The following is a 13,695-nucleotide window of genomic DNA, read 5'->3' on the forward strand; positions in this document are numbered from 1 at the left end:
CTTCGGGGTTGAATGCACAAGCTGGAATGCTGTGTGTGCCTAGAGCAGCTCCCATCAAGGCATTGAGGCTTGAGGGGATTTAGGGGAATACACAAGCTGTGCCTGTCTTGATTGACCCCACTGAGATCTAGGGGGAGTTGCTCCCCCTTTTTGCCAGTCCCTGCAAGAAGGGTGGTTAGGGAATGCTGCATGAGTTCCATCTCCCATTATCAGCAACCTCTTTGAGAAGATCAGAATAAAGTAAGATTATTAACTCCTTAGTGTCTTTCTTGTCTGACCAGATCAAGAATAAACTTGTGCTAACAGCCCTCCTGCGTGCTATGTTTATCTCTCTTATGATATCAAAGATAAAGTAATATGTTAATGTCTATAAACCATGACACAGTTGATCAACCTGCAAGCAGTGTTGAAGACAGCTTATACAGAGAGAGTATCAGCTAAATACTACCAGGTCCTCCCAAGATGCCAAATTACTAAGCCCTTGCACAAATCTACACTCTTGAAATCTAAGGAAATTTACTTCTACTGTAGGCAAACACATGCCTCATGTGGGTCTGCCTTTCCTGACCTAGATTTTAAATTATCTTCCCTGGTAAACCCAGTATCCTGGTTGCACCTGTTCCACAGCACTGAAGGATGTACAAACACCAAGCCCATTATACAAGATGAGCTCAGTGGCATATATCTCTTTGCAGTTCAAACACCATGCTCTAGATCTGAGCATCCCAACCTGTACATTCTGTGATTCCCAGCTAACTACACTAACTGCACACTTTCATAATTCCTTCCTTTCCCACAAAAAGAAATGAATGTTTCAGCATTCTCCCTTCTAGCCCATTTTCAGATCTGATGCAATGAAGTCTGGAAGGGGTTCAGGGAAAAAACACATGGAGAAGCTTAGTTTTCCCCAATTCTATGGAGCACAACACCCATTTTATAATTAACCTATTCAGGGTTTGGAGATCTGATTTATAAGAACTCTACCAGAAGAAAAAAATGCTCAAAATCAAAGCAAAGACAAACTACTCACAGATGGATAGACATGAAACATTCAAGGTTGTAACTGGAAAGGATCCAAGAAAAGGTGCCATGCATTTTGGAGGTCACACCAGACCAATGCCCACTTAAATGTGAAGTCAAGAAGACATCCTCACCTTCTTAGGAAGCTCATAACAGACATGGAAATAACACTAAACAGCTTGGGTCTCTTCTGCCTTAGAGTCAGTTTCCCCAGCAGAAGGCAAAAAGATTTGAGGGATAGGTTATTCAACAACACAACCCTTGCCAAATTTTTCGCTTTCCTTGTGTCTCAATTCATAAGATATATAGTAAAAATGTCTTAGACCAGACTTTCTGGGAGTCAAATACCCTTTGGAAAAATAAAATGTAAATAAGCAATGAACCTTTATGGATAAGACTCCAAAACTTTATATTCATGCAGCCAACCTTAATGGTGTGCCTGTGTGCCCAGTGTGTGCCAAGGGAAACATGAAAGGTCTCCTGCCCTCAAGGAGCTGGGTGTTTGTGATGAGTCCAGACACACATTAAGTCATAATGCAGAACTCAGCAGGTCCTCTAACAGGGCTTCCCAGACTTCTCCAGCTGGTAATGCTAAAAGCACTTTGTATTTATTTTGCATTATTTTTGTAGTTCCTAATCCATGTATCTGCTGTCATCTACTACCAGCCATCCTCCTACCCCAAACAGAATGTAAACTCCTTGAGGGCAAGGGGCTACTTTCATTTTTGTCTTTTGTATCACCAGCATCCAGCACAGTGACTAGGATATGGCAAGTACTTAATGCTTATTAAGTTGAATTTTTATTCTATTCAGAAAAGCGGCTTCACAACGGAGAAAAATGACAATCTGGCAGTCCCCTGTAACAGCTAGCATTTATACAGTGCTTTAACATGTGCAAAGAGCTTTATAAATACCATCTCTTTTTATCCTCATAATAACCTCTTGGGGATAGATTCCATATATCCTTTACGAGGACACTGAGAATGGTATATTGGAATACATCCTTCTTATCTCCTCTGCTGTAGACTCATCAACTTATGCCTAGACTATGTGGGTCTGCCTACCCCAATACAATCCCATCCTCCATTTATCTACCAAAATGATTTTCTTAAAGAGCAGGAAAAACTGTCTCCTTAATAAACTCCAGTGGCTCCCTATTACCCCCTGGATCAAGTGCAAAATCCTGTTTGATATTCAAAGCCCTTTATTATCTAGCACCACCCTATCTTTCCAGTCTCCTTATACCCTACTCTCCAACATGTGATTTACTGATATTGGTCTCCTTGTTCCACAAACAAAACATTCTGTCTCTTGACTCCGGGGCATTTTCTCTGGCTGTCTCCCATCCCAGAATGCTCTCCCTTCCTTATTTAAGTCCCAAATAAAATCTCATGTTACAAGAAGCTTTTTGTCAACCCCTCTTAATTCTAGTGCCTTCCCTCTGCTAATTACTTCCTATTTATAGTGAATGTACCTTTTTTATATGTTTGCATGCCATATCCCCATTAGATTGTGAACCCCTTAAGGACAAGGATGGTCTTTGTATCCCTGGCTCTTAGTACAGTGCCTGACACATAGCAGATGGTTTTTATTGACTGAGGTAGAGATTAAGTGGGTTGCTCAAGATCACACTGTTAGTAAGTATGGATTTCATTTGGATATGTGATATGTCCATTCCCCTAATATGGATTTTAAATTAGGTCTGATTCTAGGTCTAGAGTTCTATCCACTGTGCCACCATTTCTACTGGGAATTTAGCTATGAAACAGCTTCCCTTATCCAGGATGCAGCAGGACATGAGAAACTAAAAGGAAAAGAACTCTAAATAGCCCCCCCTTCCCAAATGGAAACAAATATTCCAAACTCTTAAAAGTCCACCTGGAGAACATGAACTGCACTAAGAGTCAGCCAACTGAGATTCTATAGTTTGGGTCCTGGCACCATCAGTATGACCCTGAGCAAATCACAGAAACGATAAGAAGGGAAATTGGATATCATCTAGTTTGAAGAATCCCATCTGAAGAATCCCACACTAACATCTCCAACAAGTAGTTACCTACTTCTACTTAAAGAAACTGAATGTGAGCCCTCAATCCTCAAAGGCACCCATAATCTCAAATCTACCAATCTCTGCAACTTCTACCTAATGCCCCTAACTGTGCCCTATCTGGGGCAAAGGAGAATCAAGCACAGGAAATACATAGGTTAAGTGCAAAGCAGGTGAGTCTTAATTCCAGATGTTCCACTTAGTTGGTAGAGATCTAGGGTAGCTAGCATTACATCCTGAGGTCACTTTACTTCTGAGCTTCAGTTTCCTTAGGTGTAAAATAAACAGATTAAACTACACTACCTCCTAAGACAGTTGCCCAGGCCCTCAATCAGGAGACACAGGTTTTACACATAATCCTAACAAGCTTGTTTAGGCAGATTAAAAGCAACTAATTAGGAAAGGAAGGAGACAGGTATACTAATAGTAGGAAGAAGCCAGAAGGCGGAAGAAGCTGGTGACTAAAACCAAAAAACTCCAACAAGTAGGGGAAGTATGTAATGTGTTTGAGAAAGGCCTAAACACAATAATAGTGGCTAGCCATAAGAGAACCTGATTTTCCCTAGATGCTGAAGGCACTCATAGTGCTTTGGAAACAGAGTTCGGCCTGGGGTACTCTGACTGACAAAAGGCTCACAAACTAGGCAGGACTCTGAAATGCCAGAAAAGCCTCGGAACAAAACCACACCATTGTCACCTGGCTTCTTCTATAGTTCCTGAAAAAAATTCTTGCTGCTTCTCACACCTACCACTAAAATACCTAAAGTATATTTGCCAAGAGATCAGCAGCTCCAAAAACATGGATCTCAAGCCAGAATGAAGGTGTCCTCTGGGCACTTTAAAACACACATACCTATGTTCTTTCCTTCCCTCCCCACAAACAACCAATCTGCTTTAAAGATCACTATAGCCAAACATGACAGCTTATGGCTCATGTGATTCTATCTCCATGAATGGAGTCTGAGTGTAAAACAAGTGACCTCACTACTCTAATACTCTGGGAATCTTACTAGGCAGCCTACAGAGTAGGAATAGAAAACAGCAGAGCCCTCTCTCCCAGCTCACCTTACATTAGCTCCCCACAGTAGCACTGAAGTTCATTGTCTAGACTTGAGCTCAGCACTTAAAGGACTCCCACCTCCAAGAAAAATTTCACAGGGCTTTTGGGCACGTTAGCCATCACTACTACAACCATGTTTCTGCCATGCACTACACCATAAGCATAGCCCAGGTTCTGGAAGAGCTGAGCCATTTGACTTTTGAACTTTTCGAGCCAATGCCTCATCAGTCCAATTTCTACCTCCAGTTCAGGGAGCAATAATCAAATCAATTCCACCACCACTTTCGGAAAAGGCTAGTAGATATTCTCATTTCACATACCATCCCAGTGCTTTCAGATACCAAAACATCTTTCCCAATTCACCACTCCCCAATATAAAATTAATCTGGAGGGCAGGGATGGTCTTTCTTTGTATTTGCATTCCTAGCGCTCAGCAAAATGCTCTTAACAAATGTTTTTTAAAAGTATTTAAATGCTTTTCACTCATCCTCCTAGGAATGGTATCTTTCTCATCAGAACCTGGAGGTTCCTCCCTCAGTTACTTCCACAGTGTCAAAGATATCCTTATCCTCTCTAAGGGGCACAAATTCACTTTGCTACTTTCCTCAGGACCTAAACAATTTCTAGATCTTAAGGACCATAAGTAACCCATTAGGGGTGGAGGAGGAGTGGGAAGGAGAAGTAGAGGAAAGAGAGAGGAAGACAAAACTGAGGGCCAGGGAAGCAGGCTGCATTATTTAGGGGTGATCTAGGTGGTGTATATATTCTTCCTTCAGCCTTTAATGAGTGCCTACCATGTAGAGGAAGGCTCTGTACTTTAAGGCTCATTATACATGATCCTTGTGCTGCGGACATCGACTAAACATGAGGGAAAGCTTGTTCTGGAAACATCTATGTGTAGGGCTCTGTGATCAGAGTACTCATGTGTAAAAGAAGCTTTGTGTGCTAACCATCTCCCAAATGTGGGGAGACCCTATATTCTAAGCACTTGTTATGTATAGCTCTTAGTATCCCAGATAGAACTCTAGTAGGCCAATGAAAAGGGCTCTGAGATTATTTCTGTTATTCCACTCACTCAGAGAATCTTATAAGACAGTGGTAATATCTTTTCAAGACAGGAACAATTCATTCAATGTTAAATAATAAGAGCTAACACTTCTATAATACTTTGCAAAGTCCTTACATGCTATTTCAGTCCTCATAATCACCCTCTGAAATTGGTAAAATTATTGTTTCCATTAGTCAGGAGGAAACTGAAGCTCAGAGATTAAACATGTCTGATGACAAAAAACCTGAATAAAAATCACAGCATCACTTACCTAATTTGTGTGTTTGAGTGAGTGTGTGTAAAAGAGAGACAGAGAGACACAGAAAGAGAGAACTGGGAATGGGGAAAGAGCATCAAAGGCAGGTAGATGAATTATCTTCATGTACTGAACTGCTATCTAACATGTGACTCAGATTCATTTGCTTAGCTTCAGAGAAAAGAACGAGCAGTTCTAGATACAAAGTTATAGGGAGATTCAGGCTTATTATTGCTATTGCCTCCAGAAAGAAAGATGTTCAAGTCCCAGCTCTGATATATACTGGCTGTATGATCTGAGCACGTCACTTAATTTCTCAGTACCTAAGGTAACTTCCTTCAAAAAAATAAAATTTTACGATTATCTATTGTTTTTATATAGCCTAAATTTTTTCTTGTATTTCTCCTTACCCCTGTCCCTGAGAGTCCATATAAAGATTTTTTAAAAGAGGGAAAAAAAAAATCAGAAAAACCAATCAATACACTGAAAAACCTAGGTAATTTTCTAATACTTTGCAGAACAGTTGCTGATATGGGTTGATAGAGTTTCCCTCCTGGAAAGTTCCCTGTCGCAATAGGGTATTTATGTTGGGGCATAAGGACTGCAAAGTATCTTATGTATAGGATTTTCTCCTCAACAGTTCTTACAAATAGATCTTACTCCCATTTAAAAGGTGAGGAAACACATTAAAGGCTATTAAGTGACTTGCCCATAGTCATATCTACTAAGTGGAAGGTGGTATTTGAACCCAGATCTGTCCTGACTCCAAATTCAACGTTCTTTCCAATATACTATGTTCTCTAAAGCTACATTTACCTAACAATTAGGGCTGCACAGAAATTACGTAGTCTGCTTCAAAAGACAATTTCTGGTTTGGATTTCCATTAGTTTAGGAGAATGTAGAGGGTTCCTGTTCAGTTTTAGATTAGGATAGAGATAAACCATCTCTACAATCCCTTTCAGCTATGAAATTCTGGGATTTTAATCGAGATAACAAAGACTGTCTAACTAGGAAGGATCAGGAAAGGCTTCACGTAGAAGCTGGTGCTTGAGCTACATCTTAAAGGAAAAGAGGGATTCTGAGGCAAAAGTGAGATAATGTACTCAAGGTATAAAGGTATAAGGGCCAGCCAGCACAAAGACATGGAGATGGGAATGATATGAGTAAGGAAAAGAGAAGGCTAGTTTGGCTTGGGTATGGAGGGAAAGTTATCTCTAATGAGTCTGGAAAGACAAACTGGACCTAGTTGTATAGGGCTTTTCAAGTCAAACAGAGGAGTTTATGATAAATCCTGGAGGCCATAAAGTATTTGAATTAACTGATGGTCAGATCTACACTTAAAAATCACTTTGGCAGTTATATGTAGGATGGATTTAAGGCAGAAAGATCACTTAGGGGGCTGTTGCAATAATCTAGGTGACAGCTAAATTGGTAGCTATGTGAGTGGAGAGAAGGGGTTTGATAGGAGTAATATAAGGGTAAAAATGGCAAGATCTGGCAACTAACTGAATATGCAAAGTAAAGAGGAATGAGAAATCCAGTATAATATCCAGGTTATGGTCTCGGGGGACTGAAAAGATGGTGGTGCCTTAGGAAGAATTAGGAAAGTCTGGAAGACGGGTGGTCTGAGGAGTGAGAAGATAATGAAGTTTTAGATATAGTGAGTTAAGAGATTATCTCCAGGATATCCAATATGAAATGAACAATAGGTAACTGGTGATGTGAAATGGAAGCTCAGAAAATAGATAGGGGCTGCACATACAGATCTGTGAGTCACCCACATAAATAAACTTATTTGCCAGGCACTGTTCTAAACAGTAGAGATATAAAGAGGGGAAAAAAATGGTCTCTGTGTACAAACAGCTCACAATAGGGAGACAACATGTAAATAAGTACGTAAACAGTAGATCAATCAATCAACATTTATTATTTACTAGGTGCCAGGAAGTGGGCTAAGTATTGCAAAAATCAGTCCTTGCCCACAGGGACATTACAATCTAATGGCAGAGACAACAAGCAAAGACAAAGACAAAGACAGAAACAGAGAGAGAGAGAGTGAGAGAAGAGAGAAGAGAGAGAGAAGAGAGAGCAAGCCCTATACTGCATAGATAGGAAATAATCAACAGAGAGAAGGCACTGGAATTAAGAGGGGTTAGGGTAAACTTCCTGTTGAAGAAGACTTAAAAGAGAAAATGCCCCGTGTTAAGAGATGGAGTATCTTGTTCCCACAGTAGCCAGGAGGCCAGTGTCACTGGTTCAAAAAAGTACTTTTCAAGGAAGTAAGGTGTAAGAAGATTGGAAAGGTAGCAGAGGGTCAGATTATGAAGGGCTTTAAATGGGAGTATTTTGTATTTGATCCTGGAGGCAATAGGAAACCACTGGTGTTTACTGGGGATAGGCGTATCCTAGATGTGATCCTGAGCTTTAGGAATGGATGAATGGAGAATAGACTGGAGTGGGGAGGGACTTGAGGCAGACAGACCCACCAGCAGACTATTGTAATTATCAAGGTGTGAGGGTGTAGGATTGTCTCATGATTCTCCCAGGTGAGGTGTCTGGCGGGTCAGGAAACCAGAGGAACTGAATTTTCCTCTCCTCTTCTTCCTCTTGCTCTCTATCTCCTCCTCACTGATAACAGTCTAGCCACCTTCTCACTGAAGCTTCCCCACCACTGCAGGAAAACAGGTACCCTTATCAACCCCATTTCCCAGGAGATGAAGTAAGACTCCTCTCCAAATGCTGCCTACATCATGGACTGTGAGGATTATTATATTCACACAGAGGAATTTAATTCCTTTGACAATGGTGATGCAAGAACCTTCACTGCATATGGTGGCAAAAGTTATGTGGTTGTTAGCACTTCTACATTTCAGGAGGAGGCAGAAGTGGATGGGATTCAATATAGAACACTGAGAACGTATCACCATGGACCTAGAAATGATGTCATCTCTTAAAAGTCCAGAGACCAGGCTTAATACTTTACTTTGAGAGATCAGATTTCATACTGCAGCTGCTGATAGGAAGTTGAGACTATTCACTTCAGATCGTCAGGATAAAAATGAATGCAAGGTTTTAGCAAATCAGTCAGATTACATAAATGATTTGGTGTTTGCCCCCAAAGAAGTCCAAGAAATTGCAAGTCTGAGTGATGATCATACATGCAAGCTCTGGGACTTAGAAAGGAATCAGGAAGCTCATTTTGTTCTCCATTCCTCTGGAAAGAGTGCCTGCTGGCATCCTGAGCAAGTATGGAAACTGATGGTTGCAGAGAAGAACAGAACAATCAGGTTCTATGATCTCATTACCCAGCAGGCTCTCCTGTCTCCTGAATCTGAACAGATGCCATTAAGGTCAGCACATAGGTATTTACGAAACACCAGTTTAAGTTGGAGCTGTTGCAGGAAATGATTGGTTAATCTGGAATATTACTCGGTCTACTTAACCATAAGATAAGAGATCTGTCCATATGGATTGAGCCCATTTATTCAGGTGGTCAACAGTTAATGAAAACCTGCTTGCCACCACCAGCTACCCTGGCAAAAAAAGACCACTCAACTAATTCATCATTTGGTTCTGCAGCTGTGGGATCTGGTCTGTCCTAGCACAGGACTCTCCCTCTTTATGTAATGGGAGGTGACCACAAGTTATTGTCTGGGGTGACTGAGATGTAAAACAAATATCTTCCTTGTACACTAAGTTCTCAAACTATATTTTTAATAAATATTTTAGTCAGATCCTTATTTTTTGCATTTCAAACGTACCTTAAACAGTCAAATATTTTTAATGTGAATGTCTAAGTGTTTAATCTTATTATTAAATGATATTTTCTTAAAAAAAATCAAGGTGTGAGGAGATGAAGGTCTGCACCACAGTGGTGGCAGTATCAGAGGAGAGAAGGGGGACATATTTGAGAATGTTGCAAAGGAGAAAGAGAAAGTCCTTGGTAACAGTGTGGATATATAGATGAGTAAGGAACCCCATTTGACTCCTAGGTTCCAAGTCTGAGGAAATGGGAGGATGGTTTTGCCTTCTGCAACAATAGGGAAGGCAGGAAGGGGGCAAGGTTTAAGGAGAAAGATAAGTAGTACTGTTTTGGTCACAATGAATTTAGGATATCTACTAGACAGCCAGTTTGAGCAATTGGAAATGTGACAGCGGAGGTCAGAAGAGATCAGGGAAGATAAAATAGATCTGAGAATCATCGATATAAACATAAAACAGGTAGGAAGTTCTTCAGAAGGAAGGAGAGGAAGGGAAGAGGGTGGAAAAACAGTGGAAGGTAAAATTTGCATATTGGCTAACATGACAAAATAGGAAAATGATAATTGTTGGAGATGTGGGAAAATTGGAACACTAATGCACTGTTGGCGGAGTTGTGAACTGATCCAACTATTCTGGATAACAATTTGGGACTATGGCCATAAGACTACAAAACTGTACATTCCCTTTGATCTAGCAATAACACTATTAGGTCTGTCTCCCAAAGAGATCATAAAAAAGGGAAAAGGACCCATGCACAAATATTTACAGAAACTCTTTTTGTGGTGGCAAAGAACTGGAAACTGGGGAATGGCTGAACAAAAGGAATACTACTGTTCTATAAGAAATGATGAGCAAATGGATTTCTGAAAAACTTACATGAACTGATGCTGAGTGAAGTGAGCAGAACCAGAACATTTTACACAGCAATAGCAACATTGTGTGATGATTAACTATGACAGACCAATACAATGATCCAAGATAATTCCAAAAGATCTGGGATGGAAAATGCTAACCATATCCAGGGAAAGAACTATGGAGTCTGAATACGGATTGAAGCATACTATTTTAACTTGTTTTTTCTTTCTCATGGTTTTTCCTTTTGTTCTGATTCTTCTTTCACAACATGACTAATGTGAAAATACGTTTAACATGACTGTACAGGTATAACTTAGATCAGATTGCTTGCTGTCTTGGGAAGAGGGGAGGGAAGGGAGGGAGAGAAAAATCTGGAACTCTAAAGTTTATAAAAATGAATGTTGAAAACTATCTTTACATGTAATTGGAATAAAAATAAAATACTATTAAGGGAGGAAAAAAAAGGTAAGATTTGGGCTGTCTTGAGAGAAGCCAAGGAAGCTAAAAGGTAGATACAAAAAGAAGGAACATTTCAAACATGGGAGCAGCCAGTGCTGACACACAAAATTAGTAGATGGAATGCTGTGTCCCAAGAATAGCAAATAAGCCAGTAAAGCTAGATTTTACAGTTTGTGGAGGGATATAAAGCATACACAGATTGGAGAGAGAGGAAGGGAGAAATGTTGCCCAAGGTCATACATAAGTAGCAAAATTGATGGAGCTGGGACCAGAATCCAGATCTTTCAACTGAACTTAAGTATTCCTTCCACTATACCACCTTCAATACTTTTAAAAATTAATAATTTCATTAGTGTATATACAAGTTCTAGTTTCTCAACAAACAGCTCCAATTCCCCTTCCTCTTCCCCTCCCAAAAGAAATTAGCTCAAATTACAGGCAACAATGGCCAGCATGTTTGTTTAGTCTAAATTCTCCTCACTCTACACAGGGCACCTGCTCACACAAGCTAGTTGCTTGGAATAAGTACTTATTCACTCACTCATAGTATATACATATATGATATATACACAATGGCTTAGGTGCCCTTGGAAAACCTCAAAATCAGGATGCTCCAGGACAGCTCAGACAGTCAAATACACTTACCTAGGCATCTAATCACCTTCCCATTTCCCCTTTCTTAGGTAGAAATAAAGGGTTCTATAGAAGTCTTTGGAGCTCTGGGAGATCTAAACTGGAAGAAAAGAGTACCACACCTACTCCAAGAATCTACTAAAGGCAACAGCCAACAGAAGTGGTGAAACTCGGTCCACTAGGGAGATTATGTAGGTCTCAGGAGTACACCAGATGGGGCTAGGCTTCTAGACTTCCCTATTCTGATTCAGAGAGAGTACTAATAAGCGTTCTTTTTGTATTCAAGATCTCATAACATGGAAAAGGGGCAATATATCTCAGATAAACCAGTCATGTTCTTTGAACCAAAGATCCAGGTGCAACCCAGCCTGTCTCAGCAGCTACACAAAGACTAAAGAAACAATTTAGCCAACCCAAGAACAACTAGGACACCAAGGCCAGTTGAATGTCAATGAAAAACTGACCGGTAAGTGGCAACAAGGGTGCCAGGTTTCTTCCCCACATTGAGTGCATCAGGTTGGGTTGTTACCCAGGGAACTGCAACAAACATTCGCTCCTAAAAATAGCCCATTTCTTCCTGGCAATGAACTGCCAAAGACAACGACTTTCTTTTTGCCTGGGAACATAAAGCAGAAAAAAGATTTCTCTGTTCCTTGTTTGGCCTTCCTGGACAGAGGACTTGGGAACAGGATGAATGAATGGTAGGAAGACAGACACTTCAGAACATCAGCAGGAGGAGATTAGCAGTGCACAAACCCAGTCTGATTACTGCCTTTCTCTTGTCACTGTCAAAAGGTAAACACCCCAGAGGTCCATGGTTTGCCTCATCAAGACTATGGAAGGATGCCCTCAAAGCTGATCCAGCACACAAACTTTCTGCATTTCTGCAAAAGATAGAGCCAAGAGTTAGAATTCAGGGCCCCCAAACAGGATCTGGTTTAATTCCAGGGTTTAGAGCTGAAAGGACATCTTGTAACACCCAGCTTGCCAATTCACCAACCCAACACCAGCACAGCAACCTGTCAGGTCTAGATCATCAGCCATATGAAAAGCTTTGAAAGAAAAAGGAACAGGTGGCTATGTAGGACAGAGACTGCACTGGTACTCCCTTACAACTTGATAGCTAAATTCTGCTGCTATAAGGAGTCAGTTTCAACCTGCCATGTTCTGCTTCCTATGCCAAGACACTGTGCGTTGTGCTGGAACTAACTGTACCCTAATGTGGAGTCAACAGTAGCCTATGGGTCAAGCAGGGCTTGAAGATATATAATGTCACAGCCCACTCCTCCCCCCAACACAACTCTCTTCCCAAACTCCAAGTAAATGTTTATCTCAGTCCAAAACAACAAAGCTCTTCCTGCCCAGTATTTTTTTTTTAATTGTGAATTTAACACCAGACAAAATGAACATTTTCATATATACAGCATATGGAAGGGCAGGCTTGTATACGAAACTACAAGTATCTATTAGTTTGCTTTTCAAGTACATAATACATTTAATATGTAATTTTCAAAGCTGTCATGCTTGTCTGTGATTGTTTCTTTGTTAAAAATATTTCCCAGGAGATGAATCACAATAAAGTGGAAGATGACTGGCTCTGGCATCAGAGGACCTGGGCTTAAATCTTGCCTCAGTTAATTTGTCCCTGAGTTAACTGTGAGCTAGCCATTGACCAGACCGTCTTTATGGTTTCTTCCAGCTCTCATCAAACTATCATCAAAAGCCCAAGTGTATGGGCCTATTGTGGAAAGTAATTTGGAACTATTATACTATCCCAGCCCACCAAATCAAAAAACTATGCCTATTCTTTGACTCAATGGTGCCACCACTAGGTGCAGTTCCCAAAAGAGATAAAAGAACAAAGAAACATCAGTTCTTTTTGTAGTGGCAAAGAACTAGAAATAGGGTCTGCCCATTAAGTAGGCAATGGCTGAACTAATAGTTCATAGTTCATAGTATATTAATGTAACAGAGTACTGTTGTGCAGTAAGAAATGATGAAATGAATAGTTCAGACAAACCTGAAATGACATAAAAATTGAAGCAAAGTAAAGTAAGCAGAACCACAAGAGTATTTTATAGAATAACAATACAAGACTAGAAACTGACCAATGCAATGATCAAAATCAATTCCATAGGGTCAGTGAGGAAACATGGTCCCCACTTTCTGACAGAGAGATGATGAAAGGTGCAGAACGATACATACATTTTTTGGACCTAGTCAATAGAGGAATGTTGACAATGCATATCTGATACAAGGATTTTATATTTCTTTCAGTGTTGGGAGAGGGATGTGTGTGTATAAACAATGGGGTTACCAAAATGAAAGGAAAAAAATAAGGTAACATTAAAAATTTGATATATGTTTGGAGGGAAGGGCAAAATTGTACATGGTGGAGATTATTACCTTCATGTTTGAACCCTCTTTATGTTTTACGTTATATAGATACTTATTTTGGTGTTTAATTTTGAATTTAAAAATTTACTTTATTTACTTTCCTAAGCAGTTTCTGGGAATTACCTGGAGAACGTAAGTATTGTTGAAAAATAGGTGC

The 13,695-nt window shown here is 40.2% G+C and overlaps 1 protein-coding gene and 1 pseudogene across 5 annotated transcripts in view; one reads left to right on the forward strand and one right to left on the reverse strand.

The window, feature by feature from the left end:
- ZFTRAF1 (zinc finger TRAF-type containing 1) overlaps positions 1-13,695 on the reverse strand; it is a 46,554-nt gene that overhangs the window by 21,225 nt on the left and 11,634 nt on the right. The window contains exon 1 of one of the 5 annotated variants that reach the window (XM_072602740.1): positions 1,404-7,201. The exons of the other annotated variants lie outside the window; for them this stretch is intronic. The gene's annotated coding sequence lies outside the window, so the exon portion shown is untranslated. Of the gene's footprint in view, positions 1-1,403; positions 7,202-13,695 lie in introns of those variants that run through there. 5 annotated transcript variants of the gene reach the window in all.
- Positions 8,147-9,142, forward strand: LOC140500294 (nucleoporin Nup37 pseudogene; annotated as a pseudogene).

The sequence above is a fragment of the Notamacropus eugenii genome, chromosome 4, assembly GCF_028372415.1.
Source record: "Notamacropus eugenii isolate mMacEug1 chromosome 4, mMacEug1.pri_v2, whole genome shotgun sequence".
Classification (NCBI taxonomy): domain Eukaryota; kingdom Metazoa; phylum Chordata; class Mammalia; order Diprotodontia; family Macropodidae; genus Notamacropus; species Notamacropus eugenii.